Source organism: Gossypium arboreum, chromosome 3, assembly GCF_025698485.1.
Source record: "Gossypium arboreum isolate Shixiya-1 chromosome 3, ASM2569848v2, whole genome shotgun sequence".
NCBI lineage: Eukaryota > Viridiplantae > Streptophyta > Magnoliopsida > Malvales > Malvaceae > Gossypium > Gossypium arboreum.
Window position 1 is genome coordinate 47,352,729 of NC_069072.1, and position 23,764 is coordinate 47,376,492.

Genomic DNA, 23,764 nt, shown 5'->3' on the forward strand with positions numbered 1-23,764 from the left:
TATATGATTTCGTGTAAGACCCTATCTGGGACAGTGGCATTGATGTTTAATTACATGTAAGACCACGTCTGGGACATTGGCATTGTATTTACTTTTCGATCTATCTGCATATCCTTATGTTTCCGAACAGTTCAAACGGGCATTCTACGAAAATGAATAACTTTGTGAAATCATATCAGATTCAGGTATGTTTACTTTGTATAGCCTGTTTGAGAATGAAAGGTAAGTATTTGAATATGAGATTTGTGTTAGCATTGGTATACAAAGTATAAATGATTTGATGACATTTAGTTACTTTGAATGATATGTTTATTTGTATATGGCTTACTAAGCTTTTGAAAGCTTACTTTGTGTGTGTTTGCATTGTTTTATAGATATCAAAGCTACTGTGATCTCGGGGATCGTTAAGGATCGTCACCACACTATCGAACCTTATTTTGGTCCTTTGAAAATGTATATATTAAAGTATGGCATGTATAGGCTAGAAGTTGTAGGATTATGTTTTGTAATGTATATATTTAGCCATGTGATATGGTTAATTTGTGTTTAAGCTTATAGTTTGATAATGGTATATGATATGTGATGCTAATGTAAAATTGTGGTATGTTTTGGTTAGCCAAAAGAAATGGTCAATGTTAAGAAGTTTGGTAAGTTTTGAGCATTTGATTGAATAATGTATTGATCATATGTTTTGGTATGATTTTAGTTTAAGTTTTGGTATGAATTGATTGATGAATTGAGGTTTAAAATGATTGGTAATGTTATAGCATAAATTATGTATGGTTTGGTATAGATATTGGTTGAAATGGTTGTGCATATATGCTTGGTTTGGTACTTGTAGGTTGACCCAAATTGGGGTGGAAAATTGGCTATTCAAATGGCCTATTTTTTTCTACACGGGCAATGACACGGGCGTGTGTCTCAGCCGTGTACGACACACTGTTATGTTACGCAGCTGTGTGTCCCCTGGGGTACCCTACGAATTAAAGTTAGTATACCCTCCAGTTTTGACACGGCCTAGACACACGGGCGTATCTACTGGCCATGTGAGGCACATGAGTTGGCACATGGGCATGTGGTTGGCAGTGTGGCCAAGTCAGTAGCCTCCTTAATTTTCACATGGCCTAGCACACAGACGTGTCTTGTGGCTGTGTGGACAAGTCAGTATGTATGCCCTATTTTGCCATGACTTAGACACACGGGTGTGTCTAAAGCTATGTGAGGCACACGGCCTGTTCACGCGGGCGTGTGACCTATTAAAAGTTGAAAATTTTCTAAGTTTCTGAAACTTTTATATGTTATCAGATTGGTCCTGAATGCATGAGTTAGGCTTTGTATGCTCAATTTAAGTTCTTATTGAATGTGAATGAATGACATTTACTGTAATGATTGTTCTAAATGTTATTATAAGTTCGGTAATGCCTCTTAACCTATTTCGGCGACGGTTGCGGGTTAGGGGTGTTACAATACCGCTTGATGGAAAACACACAATCCTCCTAGTTCTCAAAACGTTACCTTACAAATGTTACCTATATTGGCGTGCTTGGAAAACTTAGGTGCATGCGCTACTTCTAGATCTATGCTCAATATGTGGGTCCCAGGTTCATTCTGTATAATAATGCCATGACTCAGGTTCCCAAGCGATGGAGGTGTACATCTTAGCCCTCATCGCCTTCATCGTCGATATCGTCTGGGACCACATCCACATAGCAGTTACTATATTCTTCAACATCTTGATTAGAATCTCTATCATTAATGGATCCTTCCTCACCATCAAAATTGGTGTGCATCACCTTTGGATGTATCTCTAAATAGGGACCCGAGATAGGGCTGTTATACAAACTCCTACCATAGTTTTGGATTTTCGGGATGTTGTGATGTCCCTCCGTAGCCTGATTGATCTATCCATCTGACATTAAGATCAAAGTCAAACCTATTAGAGTGACATTTTCAATAGGCTTTACACCGGCTAGTTGAGCAAAAAACTCAACTGGTTAGGGGTTCTCATTCCTATTCGAGCACCATATTACGATCATAGTGCCCAATTCATCATCACCTACCAGTTCCATCTCTGCACATTTCCACAGATCTTAGTAAATTGGAAACTTGTAAAATTATCTTGAGATTGTCCTTCCACAATGGAGAGCTATCGTTGCACTGACCTTTCGTCTCATTTCTTCTAGCCTCACACTCTTATTGAATCTCATCGCTACTCTCTGCTGACCTTGAAATACACAACCAACATCACCTTTTGTAATTATTGAATCTCATCCCTAGGAAATTATTTTTTTAAGAAACCAACGAATGAATGGGGAATTATTAGGGGTTGTGGCGTCAATGGCAACAGTGACACTGAGGTTCACTGTAGCAAACGGGTTATTTGTGTACATGTTTTTGAAAGTAGGTCATTTTCATAATTAATAAAAAATTTTGGGTCAGTTTTATAAAAAATTCTAATTTTTCACTGTGATAGAAAATCATTTTCTAAAATGGATTTTTCTAACATAGCATAGATATACAAACTAAGTTTAATCAAGCGTATAATGTAACCCCCTACACCTAAGTCTTACACCAGGACGGGATGCGAGGCATTACCACACTTAAACACATGCATTCCAACTTTCTCGAATCATCAAGGCGTCACCAAATTTAAAACTTTTTCAAACATTTTCTAAATTTCTTAATATGGGCCTACAAGGCCTCAAACGACCATTGGAAAATCATTCGAGACTGGCTCAGGTCCTTAACCAACTTTAGAAAAATAGCCCTTGAAACAGGGCACACGCCGATGTGCAAGGGCAACACACCCGTGTCATCACTAAGACATGGCCGCACTGATGACCCGTGTGACACACACAGCCTAAGCATTTTGGGACACGCCCGTATCCCATACCCGTCTGAATTTAAATCTAAATTCGAACCTACAAGGGTTTTCACATGGCTTGACACACGCCCGGGTCTATGGCCCGTGTCTAAAAACCTTGACATTCTATTTTTAACGTCAGTATCTAATTTAGGGCACACGATCGGGGCACACGCCCATGGTTAGAGGCTGTTTCCTCCACACGGTTGACACACATGGCCGTGTCTCTACCCGTGTGCTTATTACCATGCATTTTGACTTGAAATTTTTACGTGCAAGGGATAAACAGTCGAACAACATGCCCATGGGGCTGACCGTGTGCCACACACGGCCTAGACACACGCCTGTGTATCTACCCGTGTAGACAATATAGGGCTATCTACCAAGCGCTTTGCCACACTGAAACACAATATAACAACCTAATTTCTCAATTCAACAACCACATCTAAGGCATCTACACATTTCATATATATACCAAAGCAGCTAACGAATTACTCATTCATGAAAGAACCTCTTGTATTGATATAACCACCTACAACATTAGCCATTTTTCATGGCCTAATACAAAATGGTGTCAATTACTAAAACAAGTCAACACATTTGGCCCCAAAACAAAGTGACACTAAACAAAATCAAAGTTCATATACATGCCATAATCAAAATTTAAGAACTAATTATACCAAGTGCTTCGATTTGATAGTGTGATTGATGTCTCCGATGCCCGTTGATCCACGACGAGCTAATTGGGCAGCACTATGAGAAAAAGGAAAAGAGATAGGGTAAACATAAAGCTTAGTAAGTTGCATAAAAATAAACAACAACTACTTATCATAAAGCAATATGCTCATAACCTTTCATAGTTTATTTACAAATACTATAAATAGACGTAAGTTCAACTTACTCATCACCATCTAATACAATTCATATTTCATACATTGAGCCTATATCTCATACATTTCAATTTGGTACCTGTACCACTCATCAAATGATCACAACTTTTCTTATTTCGATATAAATCATAAACCTTTTGTTGAACCATTTGGAATACTACCAAATACTCGATAGCCTTAGCATGGGCTAAGATGCCGATGCCATGTCCCGGACATGGTCTTACACTGGCTCTCATCTATCGGTGTCGATGCCATGTCCCAGACAGGTCTTACACTAGCTTATTCATCGCGAGGCTGATGCATGTTCTAGACATGTCTTACACTAGCTCTCGTCTCAATGCCAATACATGTCCCAGACATGTCTTACACTAGCTTAAATATCTCGAGGCGGATACATGCCCCAGACATGTCTTACACTAGCACACATATCACCCAATATCAGGGTACCAATATCCAAGTTTATTCCAAATGCTCAATGAAAGTCCCTACAATGTCAATTTCTCAATATGTATTCTCATATTCAAAATCAAAGTAATTTATGTCATATCAACACAAATGCACATCATAAAGATAGAGTTTCATTATTAACAAACAATTTACCTCGGATTACAAAAAGTAGGCGGCTATTCGGTTTTAGTTTATTTGTTTTGCTTTTCCCTAGTCTAAGCCCAGATTTTGCACTTCTTGATTTGTAGAGAGATTAAGTGGCTGAAAATTCCAACTTCAAAAACTCCTCTAACGGCTGATATTTTCTGTCAAGAAGAAAGGGTGGGGAAAAAAGATGATAGCTAGGCTTTAGGGCATTATTTTATCACATATTATGTCATCAAATACCTAACATATTGACCATTTAGTTTTCTTTGTCTCATGGATGGTCAAGCTATAGTCTAAGGGTCTATTTTCCCTTTAAAGACCCCTAATTTAAGTTTCATGGCAATTTAACACCCTTAGCTATCAAATTAAGACTTTTAAACTTTATGCGATTTAGTCCTTTTTTCTCAATTAAACTCACAAACGCTAAAATTACTTCACCAAATTTTTCATGCACTAATATAAACATGTTATAATTATAAAATAATAATAAAATACTTTCTCTGACCTCAAATTAGTGGTCTTGAAACCACTGCTCTGACTAGGCCCAAAATCGGGTTGTTACAATTCTCCCCCTTAGAGATTTTCGTCCCTGAAATTCTTACCGATAAAGAAGTTTGGGTATTGATCTCTCATAGTCTCTTCAGATTCCCACATGGCTTCCTCGAATCTGTGTCTATGCTACAAAACCTTTACGAGTGCTAAACTTTTATTCCTCAACTTCTTGACCTCTCGATCCAAAATCTTAATCGGTTCTTCACCATAGGTCACATCCGGGCTTATTTCAATTTCTTCTAATGAAATCACATGTGAGGGGTCAAATCGGTAGCAGCACAACATCGATACGTGAAATACATCTTGAATTTTCTCTAGCTCACGAGGTAAGGCTAATCTGTATGCTGCCAGCCCAATTCTCTCGGTCACCTCATAAGGTCCAATAAACTGCAGACTGAGCTTGTCTTTTTTACCAAATCTAAGGACTTTATTCCACGGGGATACTTTCAAAAACACTTTATCCCCGACTTGAAACTCGATCTCTTTCCGTTTCAAATTCGTACAGGATTTCTATCTATCTAATGCAGCCTTTATACAATCACGAATTACATTAACCTTTTCTCCAGTCTCTCTGACTAAGTCGACCCCATGAATATGATTCTCTCTCAACTCGGTCCAATATAAAGGCGTTCGGCAGTTACGCTCATACAAAGCCTTATAAGGCGCCATTTTTAGACTTTTTTGATAACTATTGTTGTAGGCGAATTCGACCAGTGGTAAATACATTTCCCAACTGCCTTGAAACTCGAAAACACAACACCATAACATGTCCTCTAATATTTGAATTATTCTCTCTGACTAACCAACGGTTTGCGGGTGAAAATCTGTGCTAAAATTTAGTTTTGTTCCCAATGCCTCTTGCAACTTCCTCCAAAATTGCGAGGTAAACCACGAATCTCTATCTAAAATAATCGACAAGGGCACTCCATGAAGTCTCACGTCCTCAGAAACATAAAGATCGGCCAGTTTCTCAAGGGAATAATCGGTACACACTGGTATAAAATATGCCGACTTAGTAAGTCTATCAACAATGACCCAAACTGAATCCTTTTTCCTTGGTGTCAAAGGCAACCCTGACACAAAATCCATGGTTACTTGGTCTCATTTCCACTCGGGAACCATCACAGGCTAAAGTAAATGTGAGGGTTCTTGGTGTTCAACCTTCACTTGTTGACAAGCTAGACATTTAGAGACAAATTCAGAAATGTCTCTTTTCATTCCCGACCACCAGTATATTTTCTTCAAATCATTGTACATTTTCACACTACCCGAGTGGATAGACAAACAACCACTATGTGCCTCTTGCAAAATCTTCTGAATGAGCTCATTATTCTTGGGTACACAAATTCTGCTTCGATACATTATACAATCGTCAGTACCAATACTAAACTGTGATTCGACACCCGACTCACACCTAGTTCTCTTAGCTTGCAATTCACTATCGTTATCCTGAGCTTCACAAATCTCTTGTAGGAACATCGGTCTAGCTTTCAACAAAGCCAGAACCGAACCATCATCAGTCACTAACAATTGAGCATGTATAGCTTTCAAGGCGAACAATGATTTCCTACTCAAAGCATCGACTACTACATTAGCCTTTCCGGGGTGGTAGTCATTCACCAACTCATAGGCTTTTATCAACTCTAACCATCGTCATTGTCGTAAGTTCAACTCCTTCTGAGTCATCAAATACTTTAGACTTTTATGGTCGGTCAAAACCCAACACCTCTCACCATACAAATGGTGTCTCCAAATTTCTTTAATGCGAACACTATAGCTGCTATCTCCAAATCGTGGGTCGGGTAATTTCTCTCATGTTGTTTTAGCTGTCTCGAGGCATAGGCTATAACCTTTTCTTCTTGCATGAGCACACACCCTAACCCATTCAAGGATGCATCACTATACACCACAAACTCTTTTCCTGATTCTGGTTGTACTAAAGCTGGAGCTTCAGTCAACAAAGCCTTTAATTTCTCAAAACTCTGTTGGCACTTCTCTGTCCATTCGAACTTGACATCCTTTTTGTAACAACCTTGTCATCAGAGTGGCTATCATAGAGAATCCATTCACAAATCTTTTGTAGTACCCAGCCAAACCTAGAAAGCTTCAAACTTCTGTCACATTCCTCAGTGGTTTCCACTCAACAATAGCCGAGATCTTGCTTGGGTCAACTCTAATCCCATCTCCCGACATGATGTGTCCTAGGAATCCAACCTCTTTAAGCCAAAATTTAATCTTACTGAACTTGGCATATAATTGTTTATCTCTCAAGGTTTGTAAAAGTGTTCTCAAATGCTCCGCGTGCTCATTCTTATTACTTGAGTAAATCAATATGTTGTCGATAAAGACCACCACGAACTTATCCAAATACGATCGAAAATGCAGCTCAGTAAATCCATAAACATCGTAGGAGCATTTTTTAAACCAAAGGGCATAACAAGAAGCTCATAGTGCCTATACCTCGTCCTAAATGCGGCTTTCGGTACATCTTGCTCCTTAACCCTTAACTGATAGTAGCCCGACCTTAAGTTGATCTTGGAAAACACGGTAGCTCCCTTCAAATGATCAAATAGATCATCGATCCTTGGCAAGGGATACTTGTTCTTCACAGTTACTTAGTAGAGCTGTCGGTAGTCTATGCACAATCTCATCGACCTGTCTTTTTTTTTCACAAAAAGTACCGGAGCACCCCACGGTGAATAGCTCAGTCTTGCAAAACCTTTATCCATTAACTCTTGTAATTGAGCCTTCAAATCCTTTAACCATTGAAGCCATCCTATACGGAGCGATCGAGATGGGTGCCGTACCAGGAACCAACTCGATACCAGACTCAACTTCCCTAACTGGAGGCAATCCGGGCAACTCTTCTGGAAACACATCTGGGTATTCACATACCACAGACACTGACTCAATTTTCACTTCTGACACCTGAGTATTTAACACAAATGCAAGGTAGGACTCATATCATTTTCTCAAATATCTCTCCGCAGTTATAGACGATATTACTACAGGTAAGTTATCCAATTCACACTGTTCAACCCGAAGGACATCCCCATTTTCACATTTCAACTTGATGACTTTTCATCCACAACCCCATGAGAAGTCAACCAGTTCATACCGAGGATTACATCGAATTCATCAAACGGCAACAACATAAGGTTAGCCGAAAAATAATGACCTCTAATTATCAAGGGACAGTTTCTACATACTTGGTCTACCAACACATGTTGCCTAACGGGTTAGACAGTTTCACCCCAAATTTAGTAGGTAAAACTAGCATATTCATACTGGGTACTAATTTCATGTAGACATAAGAATGGGTAGGCCCCAGATCAATTAAAGTAATAACAAAAATATCATAAAGAGAAAAACTACCCGTAATCACATCTGGTGAAGATGCCTCTTCACGAGCACGAATGGGATAAGTCCTTGCAGTCACACGACCCTCGGACCTCACAACTGAATCTCTAGGAGTACCTCTACTGCTAACCCCACTGCCTAGATTCTTTTGTGGTCTACCCCTCTAAGGAGCACTACTCGCCCTTATATCTTGATTTTTCTCTTTCTCGTCCAACTTGGGACAATTACGAATAAAATGGTCCAGCCACCTACATTTAAAACAGCCTCTCTCATTCCTTCGACAGTTGCTGAAGTGATGCCTACCACACTGCGAACACTCCGGCCTATTTGGAAGAGAGCACTACCGACACTGGCAATAGAAGTGGTATGGGCTTTAGAAGTCGTATTCTGCTTGTTCTTACTCTAATTTGAGAATCCCACCGAAGTATTCAATTGGCTGGTGAACTCCCTCGATCTTCTGGATGAGGTTTGATGTGATTTCCTCATCTGTCTTTTCCTTGAGTCTCGGGACTCAATGTCAGGTTTTCTCTTCTCTTTGGCTAATTCCTCGGCCTTACATGCTCTCTCCACGAGCACTACGAATTCCCCCAATTCTAAGATGCCAACTAACAATCAGATGTCTTCATTGAATCCGTCTTCAAATCTATTGCACATGATGGCTTCGGTAGACACACACTCCCTAGCATATTTGCTGAGCCTCATGAACTCACGCTCAGACTCTATCACTGTCTTTCGGCCTTGCTTCAATTCTAGAAATTCATTTCTCTTCTGATCTATAAACCTTTGACTGATATACTTCTTTCAGAATTCCTCTTGGAAAAACTCCCATGTAATCATTTCCCTTGGTACAACTAACACAAGGGTGTTCCACCATTGGTAAGTTGAGTCTCGCAGGAGTAACACAACACACTTTATGCACTCTTCAGGTGTGCATGATAACTCATTAAATACCCTAATGGAATTTTCTAGCCAAAACTTTGTCGGGTCATCATCAATATTTGCCTGAAATTTCTTGGCCCCCTTACTTTCTAATTCTATCCACTAGAGGTTTCTCTCTCCTAGTCATCTCTACTCCTTGAGGAGCTATATGGATGGGTTGAGGAATTAGATGAGGTAGGGGAGGTGGACTATTCAGATTCGCAAGAATAAACTCCGAGTACCAGGTATCCATCATGTGGAGGTAAGCTTCTCTAGCCCCTCCGCCCTGACTCATCGTCAAGGGCCCACTATCAACTGACGCGGTCCCTTCAGCAGAAGCCGGCGCATTACTTTCCACATCATCCACAGTAACTACATCAATATCTATTTACTATATGAAAAACATAATTTATTATCATTAAGAGTTGTCACACAATCAATATACAACTATGGCATGTATAGCTAGAATCATACTCATGCAAGGTTAGTCTTAGAACCGACTAAACTATAGCTCTGATACCACTAAATGTAACACTATACACCCAAGTCCTATACCGGGACGGGATGCGAGGCATTACCACACTTAAACACATGCATTCCAACGTTCTCGAATCATTAATGCCTGACCAAATTTAAAACTTTTTCAAACCTTGTCTAAATTTCTTAATATGGCTTACGAGGCCTCAAAAGACCATTGGAAAATCATTTGGGACTGGCTCAGGTCCTTAACCAACTTTAGAAAAACAACCCTTGAAACAAGGCACACGCCCAGGTGGAAGGGCAACATGCCCGTGTGGTCACTAAGACATGACCGCGCTGATGGCCCGTGTAACACACACTGTGTGACAGCCATAAAACGACCCTAGTCGGAATGTGGTTTCGGGACCGCAAAACCGAGGCATAAAAATAATTTAATATTTATTTTATTTCCTCTAATGTGTGTTAACTCATGTGTGACATTTTTGATGTTTTGATTTAGAGCTATAAATGTGAATTTCACTAGAAAGGACCTAGTAGTAAACTTTGAAAGTATGATGGGGAAATGTGTGATGACTAATTAAAGCATGCATGCAAAACAATGGACTTGCATGTCAAATTCCCCCAATAGCTAGTGGCCGGCCATGACAAGGAATTATGGGCAAAATCATGTCATGAAACATGTTTGGTAAGTGGGTTATGTTGGAATGAATAAAATAAGGAGTATGGAATAAAAAAAAAATGTGTGTGTGAAGGCTTCTCTCCCTCCCCATTGCCGTGTAGGTAGGAAAGTAAACAAAAAATTTTGTTCATCCATTTCACTCTCTTTTGGCCGAAAATACTAAGGATAAGGAAGGAGTTTTGCTTCATGCTTGGTTTGGAAGAGGATTAGGAAGGGTTTGGCTATACTTGCATCAAGATTAAGGTATGTTTGATGTTGTGCCATGAGATTCATGCATGTTTTGGTTGCTAACTTGATGTTCTTATTAGCCCTTGGTTCAAATCTTTGTTATATCATGGGGATGGTATTTGGCCAAGGTGGATTTTGAGTTAATGCCATTGCATGTTAAATATAAAGCTTGATGATGATACATGTGATGGTGGATTGAGGACTCTTAGATTTTCTTTAAGCATTTTTGAATGAGATACTAAGTTCTTTGTGTAATCATGACCAAAATTATGGTGTCGTGATGTATTCGGCCATGGTACATCCATAAGTGTGATTTATGCTCATTGCATGGAAAGTAAGATTTGTGTTTCGAAATCATGTTCATGTTTAGTTACAATCAACTTGAGATTCGGCTCTAGCATATATATATGTATATATGTTTGAGCATGATGTATTGGTATGACATATATATACTATCTCAAGGTATATACTTACTTATGATGATGTTTGGTTATGAAGGAAATGATAGATGTGTATTGAGTTACAATATGGAATGCATTAGTTAGTAAAATGTATGCTGTTTTTGTGTGGTAATAAGTGTATAATTGGCCTCAACATGGACATGCATATTCGCCACATGAGGGAAATTGGTGTGCATGCATTCGGTTAGAGGCAAGCATATTGATGCCTATTCTTGGCTTAGAAAATTCGCTAAGAGGAATATTAACTAATGTGTTGAGTTCGATTCATGATTCGTACATATGCGACTTTGATGCCTATTGAGTATATATATTGGCTAAGTACCTTGAATTCCTCTTTCGATGCTCAAATGATTAAATTAATTTATTTGTCAAATTAAGCTCAAGAGCAAATGGGAGCTAAATCCGATAAAGGGAAGGAAAAAGTAGTCGAGTAGCCGTCGAAATCGCTCGACAACATCCAAGGTAAGTACTTGAGTAATAGAGCTTAAATTCGAATTGATTAGATCATGTTTAAAGCAAATTAAAATCATGCTCTTTGTGTGTGGCTATTGAGCGAAATTTCAAGTGTGAATAGTGCCTTGTGTTTGAGTTTTGCTAATGAAAATGAAATACTGAATGTGTCATAATTTATTGATAATTGTGCTCGGTTATTCAATGATGTCCGGGCTAAGTCCCAAGGCTTTATGCTAAGTGACTATATCCGGACTAGGATCCAAGGCATTCGATGCGAGTTAATAAATCCGGCTAAGCCCGAAGGCATTTGTGCAAGTTACTAAACCGGGTTAAGTCCGAAGGCATTCGTGCGAGTCACTATAACCGGCTTCGTCCGAAGGCATTTGAGCGAGTCGTTATATCCGGTTAAATTCAAGGTACGTGATTCGAGAATGAGCGATCTTGCTATAAAATTTTCAGTTAATACGCTTGAAAAATTCCAGCAATGAGGTATGTTCGTATGTGCTTGAATTAGTTGATTCCTTGAATAATATTCGCTCAATCGAGTAATGGGTTTCGGTATTTGGCTAAGATGATCCCTTATGTATGAACATAGGGATTGGAATGTGAAATGAGTATGATATTGAGAATTTGTGCATATGAAATTATCCGTTAGCTTTATGAATGCTATGCTTTTGTTGTGCTGGAATCTCTTGCTCAAACTTACTAAGCATAAATTGCTTACTCCGTCTTCTCTGTTTCTCTGTTTTATAGATTTTGCTTGTTAGCTATCGGATTCGGGATCATCGAAGTCGAAGTCATCCACACTATCAAAGCCCCCATTTTGGTACAATTTTGGTTGAACTTTGAAATGTCATGTATAGGACTACCCTTTTGTTGAAGGTCATGTACCTTTCGGTTTTGTGTAAACTTGGATGGCCATGCGAAAATGGCTTATATACGTTTTTAGCCTAGTACCATAATCGTTTGTTTGTTGATCATTATGAGGTATGGAATTGTTTTGAAACGATTAGCCATTGGGATGGTTAATCATGATCACACTTTGTGCTATGTATGCAAAAGGGGCCAATTGAATCATGGAAATCATGAAATAGGTAAAGCCTACCTTAAAGGCAGATGCTGACAGCAGCAGTGATGTGGATGTGAAAAATCACTACAAATAGTAGGAATGGTATTAAATAGTGAATAAATTATGTAAATGAACTTTGATGAATCTAATTTCATGTGGAAGAAACGAAACGGTCATATGAGTTATATGTTAAGAGATATTAAAGTTCTCGTGAAACAGGGCCAGAACGGTTTCTGGATCCCCTGTTCCGACTTTGGAAATTCATTGTAAATTAACCAGAGATAATTAGGAGTCATGCCATATATGTATAGTTTCCTCTCTGAGTCTAGTTTCTATAGAAACAAACGACATCAGTATTAAATCCCTGTACAAGGAGATATTCAATTCGTAACACACGAAGGTCAGTGTAGTCGAACCCTGGGATAGGGGAGACTTTAACTAATAAACTGTACTAATTGGCTCGACCAAAAATTCTAGAAAAAAATCTGTAGATGGAAATATGAGTCTAGTTTCAGGGAAAAATTACGAAACAAATTTTTGAGCTTTGAAACTCAAGATATGATTTTTAAGGCGACAGTGATGCAGTGACCAGCTAGTCTGGAAATTTCTAAATGGACTGTGAAAATAGTTAAGTCTGTGTGCACCTTGTGTCCGATTCCGGTAACGGACTCGGGTACGGGGTGTTACACACGGCCTAAGCATCTCAGGACACGTCCGTGTCCCATGCCCATGTGAATTTAATTCTAAATTCGAACCTAGAGGGGTTTTCACACAGCCTGACACACGCCAGTGTCTATGGCCTGTGTCCCTTACACGGCCATGACATGCCCGTGTCTAAAAACCTTTACATTCTATTTCTAATGTCAATATCCAATTTAGGGTACACGGTCGGGGCACACGCCCGTGGCCAGAGGCCGTGCCTGCCACGCGGCTAAGACACACGGCCGTGTCTCTACCCGTGTGTTTACTACCATGCATTTTGACTTGAAATTTTACGTGGAGGGGGCACACGGTCGAACAACATGCCCATGGGGCTAACCGTGTACCACACATGGCCTAGACACATGCCCATGTGTCTACCCATGTAGACAATATAGGGCTATCTACCAAGCCCTTTGCCACCCTGAAACACAATATAATAACCTGATTTTTCAACTCAACAACCACATTTAAGGCATTTACACATTTCATATACATACCAAAGCAACCAATGAATTACTCATTCATGAAGAAACCTCTTGTATTCATATAACAACCTTCAACATTAGCCATTTCCCGTGGCCTAATATAAAATGGTGTCAATTACTAAAACAAGTCAACACATTTGGCCCCAAAACAATATGACACTAAACAAAATCAAAGTTACTATACATGCCATAATCAAAATTTAAGAACTAATTATACCAAGTGCTTCGGTTTGATAGTGTGATCGATGTCTCCGACGTCCGTTGATCCACGAGCTAATTAGGCGGCACTATAAGAAAAAGGAAAAGAGATAGGGTAAGCATAAAGCTTAGTAAGTTGCATGAAAATAAACAACAACTACTTATCATAAAGCAATATGCTCATAACCTTTCATAGTTTATTTACAAATACTATAAATAGACATAAGTTCAACTTTCTCATCACCATCTAATACAATTCATATTTCATACACTGAGCCCATATCTCATACATTTCAATTTTGTACCTGTACCACTCATCACATGATCACAACTTTTCTCATTTTGATATAAATCATAAACTTTTTCTTGAACCATTTGGAATACTACTAGATACTCGATAGCCTTCAAATGAGCTAAGATACCGACGCCATGTCCTGGACATGGTCTTACACTGGCTCTCATCTATCGATGTCGATCCCATGTCCCAGACAGGTCTTACACTGACACGCAATAAGCTGACGCCATGTCCCAAACAGGTCTTACACTAGCTTGTCCATCGCGAGGCTGATGCATGTTCTAGACATGTCTTACACTAGCTCTTATCTCAATGCCGATGCATGTCCCAGACATGTCTTACACTGGCTTAAATATCTCGAGGCCGATGCATGCCCCAGACATGTCTTACACTAGCACACATATCACCCAATATCAGGGTACCAATATCCAAGTTTATTCCAAATGCTCAACGAAAGTCCCTACTATGTCAATTTCTCAACATGTATTCTCATTTTAAAAATCAAAGCAATTTATGCCATATCAATACAAATGCACATCATAAATATAGAGTTGCATTATTAACATACAATTTACCTCAAATTACAAAAAGTAGGTGGTTATTCGGTTTTAGTCTACTTGCTTTGCTTTTCCTAGGTCTAGGCCCGGATTTTGCACTTCTTGATTTGTAGAGAGATTAAGTGGCTGAAAATTCAAGCTTCAAAAAATCCTCTAATGGTTGATATTTTTGGTCAAGAAGAAAGGGTGGAGAAAAAAGATGATAGCTAGGCTTTAGGGCATTATTTTATCACATATTATGTCATCAAATACCTAACTTATTGACCATTTAATTTTCTTTGTCTCATGGCCGGTCAAGCTATAGTCTAAGGGTCTATTTGCCCTTTAAAGACCCCCAATTTAAGTTTCATGGTAATTTAACACCCTTAGCTATCAAATTAAGACTCTTAAACTTTATGCGATTTAGTCATTTTTCTCAATTAAGCTCACAAACGCTAAAATTACTTCACCAAATTTTTCATGCACTAATATAAACATGTTATAACTCTAAAGTAATAATAAAATACTTTCTCTGACCTCAGATTAGTGGTCTTGAAACCACTGTTCCGACTAGGCCCAAAATCGAGCTGTTGCATACAACTTACCTACATCTTGGTTGCAAGCTAAGGGATACGACCAATCAAGGCTTAGACCATATATCATGGACAGTCAAATGTTAGCTGGTCAGTTTCATCAAAGTCAATTCATATATGGGAAATTATTTGGCCCATTGCGAGTGGAGTTAAAAAACTCCACAAGTAGGGGTGAAATGTCGCCATGTGTCCTGAGGAAATATTAAAATATTAAACATAAATTAAAACATACACATATCATGTACTAAACCTTGTTTGTAGAGTTAAAAAAACTCCATTGATAATGGACAGAATACTAATAAGTATGTAAATGAAAATCTTTCATTTTTCTTCTCATTATCTTTTCTTTCTTTACTTATTTATTTAATTATTAAATCAATGGTTAAGATTTAATCTTGAAATCTTGATCCTCATCAAAATATATTATTTTTTATTCGTAATTAAAATTTATCTTTCATGGAAAATGATAAAATGGCCTTAACAATATTTTTCTTTTATTTTTCATAAGGGTAAAATAGTGTGTCCTAATGTAATCATTTATTATGTAGATATTATTTGTTTTGATTTAATTACAATTAAATTCTTTTTTACTTAATGGAAAAATTACACTTTAGTGATTATACTTCATTAAAATTTAATTTAATCTTTTTACAAACATTTCTATTTATACTTTTCTATCCTGGTGTCTTAATTTTATTATTGTTATTCAATTGATAAATCTTGATTTTCATAAAATTTACTATTTATCTTCCTCGAATACTTTTTTTTAATGACATCGAGATTTTCACTAGGGACAGCGAAAGGGGTTATTATAGTGTTGGTTGGCTAGACATAGGTCACTCTAGTTTTTAATGTTATTATTAAATTAAAGCTTAAATGCTTCATTATAAGGTTATTTGTCAATAAGCAAAATAATTTATAGGAGCTTCCTCTTAGTTATCACAAAGGTAATGAGAGATTGATTTCTAGGCACGATGTTGGAAACTACAACTAATTTATTAAAAATATTGAAATTATCTTTGCATTAATGATTAAAATCATGAATCAAAATTGATATTTAGCCTTTGACTAGATTTTCATCACATTGATTCCTTTTATTTTTATTTGCAATATTTCTTTTGAAAATTTTAATTTCAATTTTAATCTTAATTTAAATCTCCTTTATTTTTATTTTACTTGTTTTTACTATATAAATAGAATTATCAATAGTCTTTGTGAATTTGACCCTATTTATTGCTATATACAAATATTTATATTATTGTGTAGGAATTTATTTTGTTAGTTTCAATACCCACAAAATTTTGTCATTATTGCTATGGATTGATGTTGATAATTTAATTTCTTTTTATGTCTCAATCTTCCCGTGCAGGTGAACTCTAGTACGAACCTAAGATCGAGAAAACTGCTCGAAGACTAAAGAAAAAAGTTAAACCGCATTGTAACCAATTGTCTTCATCTACCATCCTGGATACTACACTTGATTCAGGTGATTCATCTAATGCATCGGAAACAAAAGAAGAGATGGCTAATTAAGAAAGAACCATGAGAGAGTTAGTCCTGCTGGATCTAAATCAACAACTGATTTAGAATAATTCATTTGTTCTATACTTTTTGTGGTCTAGAAAATAAGGATCCACCTGAAAGAATTCCATCCTGTGTGTTCTACTATGAGATCTCAAAGAGTATATGAAGAACAATTCAAACTAAGAACCTTTACTTTTTTGCTTGTGGTTACAACAAAGGACTTATTATTTTATTTACCTTTTGGATCTATAACCACATGAACAGGCATGATATATTTTTAGATAGTTTTTTTCTACTTCACGGGCTACTTCTATTAAGGATATTTATAGCATCAAATGGAAACAAATGGAAGCCCTTTATTAGTATTGGGAGAAATTAAAACAATTTTGTGCTAGTTACCCTCAACATGAAATTTCGGAACAATTACTCATCTAATGTTTTTTTGAATGACTTACCTATGGAAAGAAAGATTTTTTCTTGAAAATGGAATTTCTGAACTAACCTCTCTTATTTCATAAAATTGTTGTAAGGAACATACAATAGGTGAAAGCTTCGTGGATTTGTGCTAATTTCAGTCACCAAATTGACATGTACCCCACATTCCAAGAAGATTCAAGAGAGCATGTTAATGCAATTGGAGGATTTCTCGGTTCGTCTCAGAGGAGGTATGATCCCTTATAAATACTTGCAATCTTGAATGGAGGGATCATCCAAATTTTAGTTATGCAGCAAGACCACAAAATATTCAAAATTCTCAACCAAGGCCACATGCTCTCACACAACTATCTTCTTTTACTTAAAGTATAGGAATTATTAAATCTCTAGTAACTAACCCACAACAATTGTAACAGGAAAAAAGATCGAGCAGTCAAAATCTAGATAAATAGGTTATCTCTCACTCGACTTCCCCTTGTTTCCACAGATGCTTTGAGAGACCAAGAAGTAATTTAGGTAATAGTTATTGAACGGCCCCATCTCATACCCTTGAACCACTAACTTCTCGGGCTCTCAATAATTATATTGTTTTCATGAGCGAAGCCCTTCAACGGCCCAGACTTGGTGTTAACCCCCTAGCCGAACAAACCATATTTATCAGTGTTGGCACAGCTGTCCTCCACAGCCTTGTCAAGGCCATCGTTTCCCCTATCTGGCCTGGGCACTATCCAGGTCACGGTTCCCAAGCAACGAGTTCTCACGCTTTCACTCCATCGTCATCTTTCTGGATGAACAACACTTGTATTGAGATGTTTTAAGCATGGTTTTGGCGGTTCCCTGTTTCTGGTTGTTAAGATTCATACCAGTATTTTGTATCAGGTGCTCATTTGCGTTAATAAAATGGATACAAACGCTGTTATCTTCTTCGCTTTAACTAAAATATCGACTTAATCATTGGATACAACTGCACCTTTGGGACGCAAAAATCGGTCCATTTCCAAAAGAATGACAAAATGGATCAATTAGGGATTCTTCAGCTTTACTGTGCGCATTCTTAGAACTGTAGAGAACTGTCTCTTACTTGATAGAACAAGCTCATGAAGCCTGACGCAGGTTAATTTCCTTGGACTGTTTGTATTAAGAATTTAAGCGATGATGGTTTGTTGAACTCTTAACATTAGTACGGTAGAATTAAACTTCATAGATCAAACTCATGATGCTTGCACAGTATCCCAAGGTTAACATTTAAATCAACATGTGATTAAGTTGTCTTAGAAACCATGATTTTCCCTTTCTTCATTAAGGAATAAAGAAAGCTGCCTCTTGCATGTATTGGAATGCTTTTTTTAATGTAAATAATGGATCATTGACTTTTTATTGCTTTTTTGTTTGTTTTTACCACTCTACTTTTCGGATTTTTAATAATCTTAAGAAAAATTTTATGGGAGATCAACAATGATCGACGACCATGACTTCCAAGACAAAGGACAGAGAGTCGGTAACTTTTTTTTTAATTGTTTATGGCTTTGAATATATATTTGAGATTCTTCTTCTATGCAAAAATGGGCTTTGTAAAAAGAGATCTTAAAAGGGGGGGGGGGGGAGAAAAAGGCATTAAAGGAGGATTTGGATTCCTTGAAAGAGAAAAGCAAATGGATTTGTAAGGTTTTTCAGCAAAAGAGGGGTTTAATTTCCACATACATGATTGTAATTAAGGGGATTAATGTTGCACGTAAAAAGAGGCATTTGAAGGTGGAGTTGGAAGAGTTTTGACTCATTGTTGAGAAAAAATATAAATAAAAAGGTTACACGCTTGGGAAGCAAAGCCCTAGGCGAAGGAACAGACAAAAAGGGTTCCAACCGAGGGCTAGATTTGGGGAGTTTCACTGAATTTGGAGTCCCAAGTTTGACATTTTACTCTGTGAACTCAACCCCCCATTAAATTCATGGTACTCCACTTGCCACCCACTTACTAGACATTTTTTACCAAGTTCTTAAGTACGAGAAATTTTGATTCCAAGCACTCATGCTACAGGTTTTCAAAATGAAATTCAAACTTGACTTTAGTTCTCACTTAATTGCCATTACCGAAAAGCAAGAAAAATTGAGGAATTCTGCATAGTGTTTGGCTTTCCAAAGCCCACAAAATCAGAGGAAATTTTGAGTAATTACAATTGACTTTTGCCTCTCAAACATAGAGACTTGACTTTCAGCTTCTTATTAATTAACATAAAACCATGCAAAAAATGTTGGAAAATGACTACATAGAAACAAGTCATTTTTTTTTCCTAAAAAGATGAATTGAATTAACATATAGAAAGAGCCGATAGCAAAGGCAAACAAGTGGTCAGGTTTTATATACTAGTTATATCAGAATTTTCCTTTCTAACTCTAGACGATATGTATCGCAGTTGGGGCTTTATTTAATAAATATATAGAACTGGGGACGATAAAGCAATCATGCCTTGGGATTTTTAGCACTTCAGTTTGAGTCCATCACAATTCATGCCAGGACAAGAAAATTAATTTAAATTATTTAAATTATTTAAATTATAAAGCTAATTAAAATTATTTAAATTAATTAAAATGATTTAAATGATTTTGAGCGTGTATTTTTTTTATTCCACAAGCAAGTTTAAAAAATGCTTTGAAATTTTTAAACTCCACAAGTCTAGTTGAGGATCGACAAGTGGCTCATTTATTTATATTGATTTTCGGTATCATATGCTTTGCACATGAATACACGCGTTTATATTTTTATTATTTAATGAAATATTTTTATTTTTATAATTGAAGATCAATTACTTTAACACTTATTATAAGTTTAGATGAAGGTAAAAGAACAATTCTCTTAAAATTTTATGTAAATATTTTAAAAATCTAATTCGATAAGTTAAAATTATTTGGAGAATTGATATTTTAGTATGATTTAATTTTCATATTTAACATAATAATAGATAAAATTAATTATGAATTTATAGGTATTAAAAAGTATCAAATTAATTATTAATTTTTAAATTAAATGTTAAAACCTAATTTAATTTCTTTTACTTTAATGTTAAAAACTAATTTTAACAATTTATGTTAAAAACTATTTTTAACAATTTATATTTTAATCTGTTTTATTTAAAACCAAATAAAATGTTATTAATTAAAAAGTAAATTCAAATTGTATCAAATATAATTAAAGATTATCATAATATATTTTCCAATTTTATAATAGTTATTTTCACAGAGGATATAACAATTGAGATTTAATCATTTAATTGTATTATAAAAATAATATGAAATAAATTAAAATATTAAAACACTTGAACTTCTTAAAATAATTAAAATAAAAATATTTAAATAATTTTTCAAATCTAATTTTTTAATTTCTTTTCTGGAATGAAAATGTGGCTAAGGAGCTTTAGAGCTCCTCATTTATACATCAGCTAAAGCAACTCAGCATTACAAATATCATTCTGAAGCCGCCTTCATAGTTTAGGAACCAATTGATCATATAATTGTAGCCCATTATGCTCATTCCTTACCAATTTCGCCATAAAATCAATTACTTGATTGCAAACTCTTGGATTATGTCTAATTGTTACTTCTTTGTTTATGAAGCATATTCCCTATATGTCGCTCAAAAGAATATATATTAACAACCATTTTCTTATATGTTATCAATTGGGCAGCCTCATTACGATCAATTTCTAGCATAACCTTTCAAAGGCCTTTATTTCAAGTCACGTCTATCCATCTTAAATAGCTTATAGTTCCGAATGAGAATAGCTAATAATAATGTATTTCGATTAAATTGCAATGCGCATCAAATTCATGGTGCAAAGTATAGAATCAAAATTATAAAAAAATAAAAAATAAAAATACTATCATTATAATATAACATTTATATGGATATAAAAACAAAGTTAAGAAAACAAAACCCATCATCCATCCTAAAAGGGATTTTGATAGTACTAAAATGTTTCATCTTCAACCTTTAAAATTCATTTTATACTTGTGGAGTTGCATGAATAATATAGATATTTTTAGACATTATTATTTGAAAAATATTAAATGTTGAATGTTATTTATATTGTTAAATCTTAATTTTAATTGATATATAATTGTAACATTAATTAAATAATAATTAATTTTAAAAATATAATAATTAATTAATTGATATACTCAATTGTGCGCTTTAAATGAAAAAACTCCACTATATAAAATTAATTAATATCTAATTAATTTCACATGAATATACTATCATAATAATTAATTTTATTTTTATTTTTATCACATAATAATACTAATAAATTATTATTCTAATATCAATTTAGTAATATAATTAACAATAAAGGATATTCTCGTCGGTTTAAAAAATTTCGAACTCGTATGCTTATATATGTTATATATAATTTATTTTTTATTTTTTACTACATCTTATAAGACAAATGCCAAACCCTCAACCTACTTATGGAGTTAAAAAAACTCCCCTTTAAAGTAATAGAATACTTTTGAGAGCATTTACTCAAACACTTGGTGGGCGTTATTGTGACCGTGAGAGAAAGGAAGAGACAAACAGAATGTCCGGATGGAGACCCATGAGAGTTGGTATCAGAGCTAAGGTTTGAAGGCACCGATTGATATGAAGAAAGTAATAGACATCAAATTGAGCCAATGAAAACTCGTGAGAGGGCTAAGAAAGCTAACCGATCGAGGGATACATTATCAACTTTGAAAAGTCAAGTGGTAAATCTCGAGGAACCTATGGGGGTACGAGGGAGACACTCAAGGTAGTCAAAAGATGCACTGCAAAGTTAGACTCAATGAAGAGCAACTTAGGGAATTTGTGTTGGAGTCTCTTAATTCAAATATGGAAATGATGTGAGGGATGCCCAATTCCACTTCAGATAAGTTGTCAATAATGGATGATGCTTTCGAAGTCATGGTGATGGCTTTGGATAAGGAAACAATGACCCCGATAAAGGCTTTAAACACAAGAATTAAGGAGCTTGAGGGAGAGCTTACTGTGTATCGAGCCATCGTGGGTAAAGGAGTGTTGGATGCAACACTAATCCACGGGATAAATGTCTCTAAACAAAAGAAGTTCAACGGGGCAAGATCTGTAAGGAAGTTATTTGTCGTAATTTGATATGTAAAATTAAGCTCTCCTTAACACTCAAGGAATTTATTCTAAATCAATTTATGAGTCTTTTAGGTTTTTTTGTTGACTTTTCGTTTTTATCATTAATTTTTTTATCATTTAGTTTCACCCATTTTGAGACCAAATTTTCAAAATGGTTTCATGGAAAACCTAATGATGTGTTCGAGTTGGTGTAAAAAGATGACAAGAGCCCAACCTTGAGGAAAACAACATTCAATGTGGGTGTCGCGACATTGATGTCATGGAAGTCACGACACTAAGTCCTCTTGCTTGGAAGGTGTAAAGCTTCTATGAGAAATCAAACTAAGAGCGGACTATCGATAAAGTTGTGACAACGAAGGTGCAGTGTCGCAACATTCAGCCCAAAGTCGTGACACTGAGCTTCCAAGTCACTATATCATTGAAGATTGTTGAAGTGGAGAAATCGTGGGCACTAAGAGAGATGTTGCAATATTCGACATTGATGTCACAACATCGAGAACCCCCCGAGCCACACTTGTGCCACTAGAGTGTCGTGACACTGAAGCCTAGATGTCACGACATTGCTGCTTAGGTGAAAATTGTTGCATGGGTAGTCTTTTGTCTAGAACCAACCCAATTCAACACACACATGTTAAGGGCAATTTTTTCAAAGTTAGGGTTGAATTTTTATTAGCTGTTTAAATACTCTTTTTGGCTTTCAACTAAAGGAGCCAACTTTTCTTTTAATTTTTTAGCTTAGTTGTTAGTTGTCTTCTCCATTATTAGGTCTAGGTCATTAGCTTTTCTTAACTTAGTTGGTAGTTTAGTTAGTTTTTATTATAACTTTTTCATCTCCTTTGCAATTTATTCCTCAAAATTACTTTGTATTTGATTTTATTTGAAAGCTTTCAATATATTTCAGTTTTCTTTATTTTACAAAACATAAAAATCTTAACCTTATTTGTATTTCCATCTCCATTGTTTTTGTCATCATCTTCTTTGAAGCACCATTCAAGAAATTCCTAAGCATTCTCCATGGTTGAGCCGCCCTCTATGCCTAATATTTTACTATTGTTTTCCAGCCACTTTCCTGATTATTTTAACCTCTTAAAAAACCCTTGTTTCTACCCTAAAACCCTCCTTACTGCCGCCCTTTTCAGCCCTTTGGTGTCAATTTTGCTATTATTTTTACAGAAAAAAACCTTTAGGGTTTGTCATCCTTTGGACCACCATTAGGGGCTATTGTTTTTCTTCCTTTTTTCACCCCTCTTCAGCAAGGTTAATATCAATATTTCTCCACTCTAATCAACCTCTAGTCTTGTTTGTTATAAGAGTA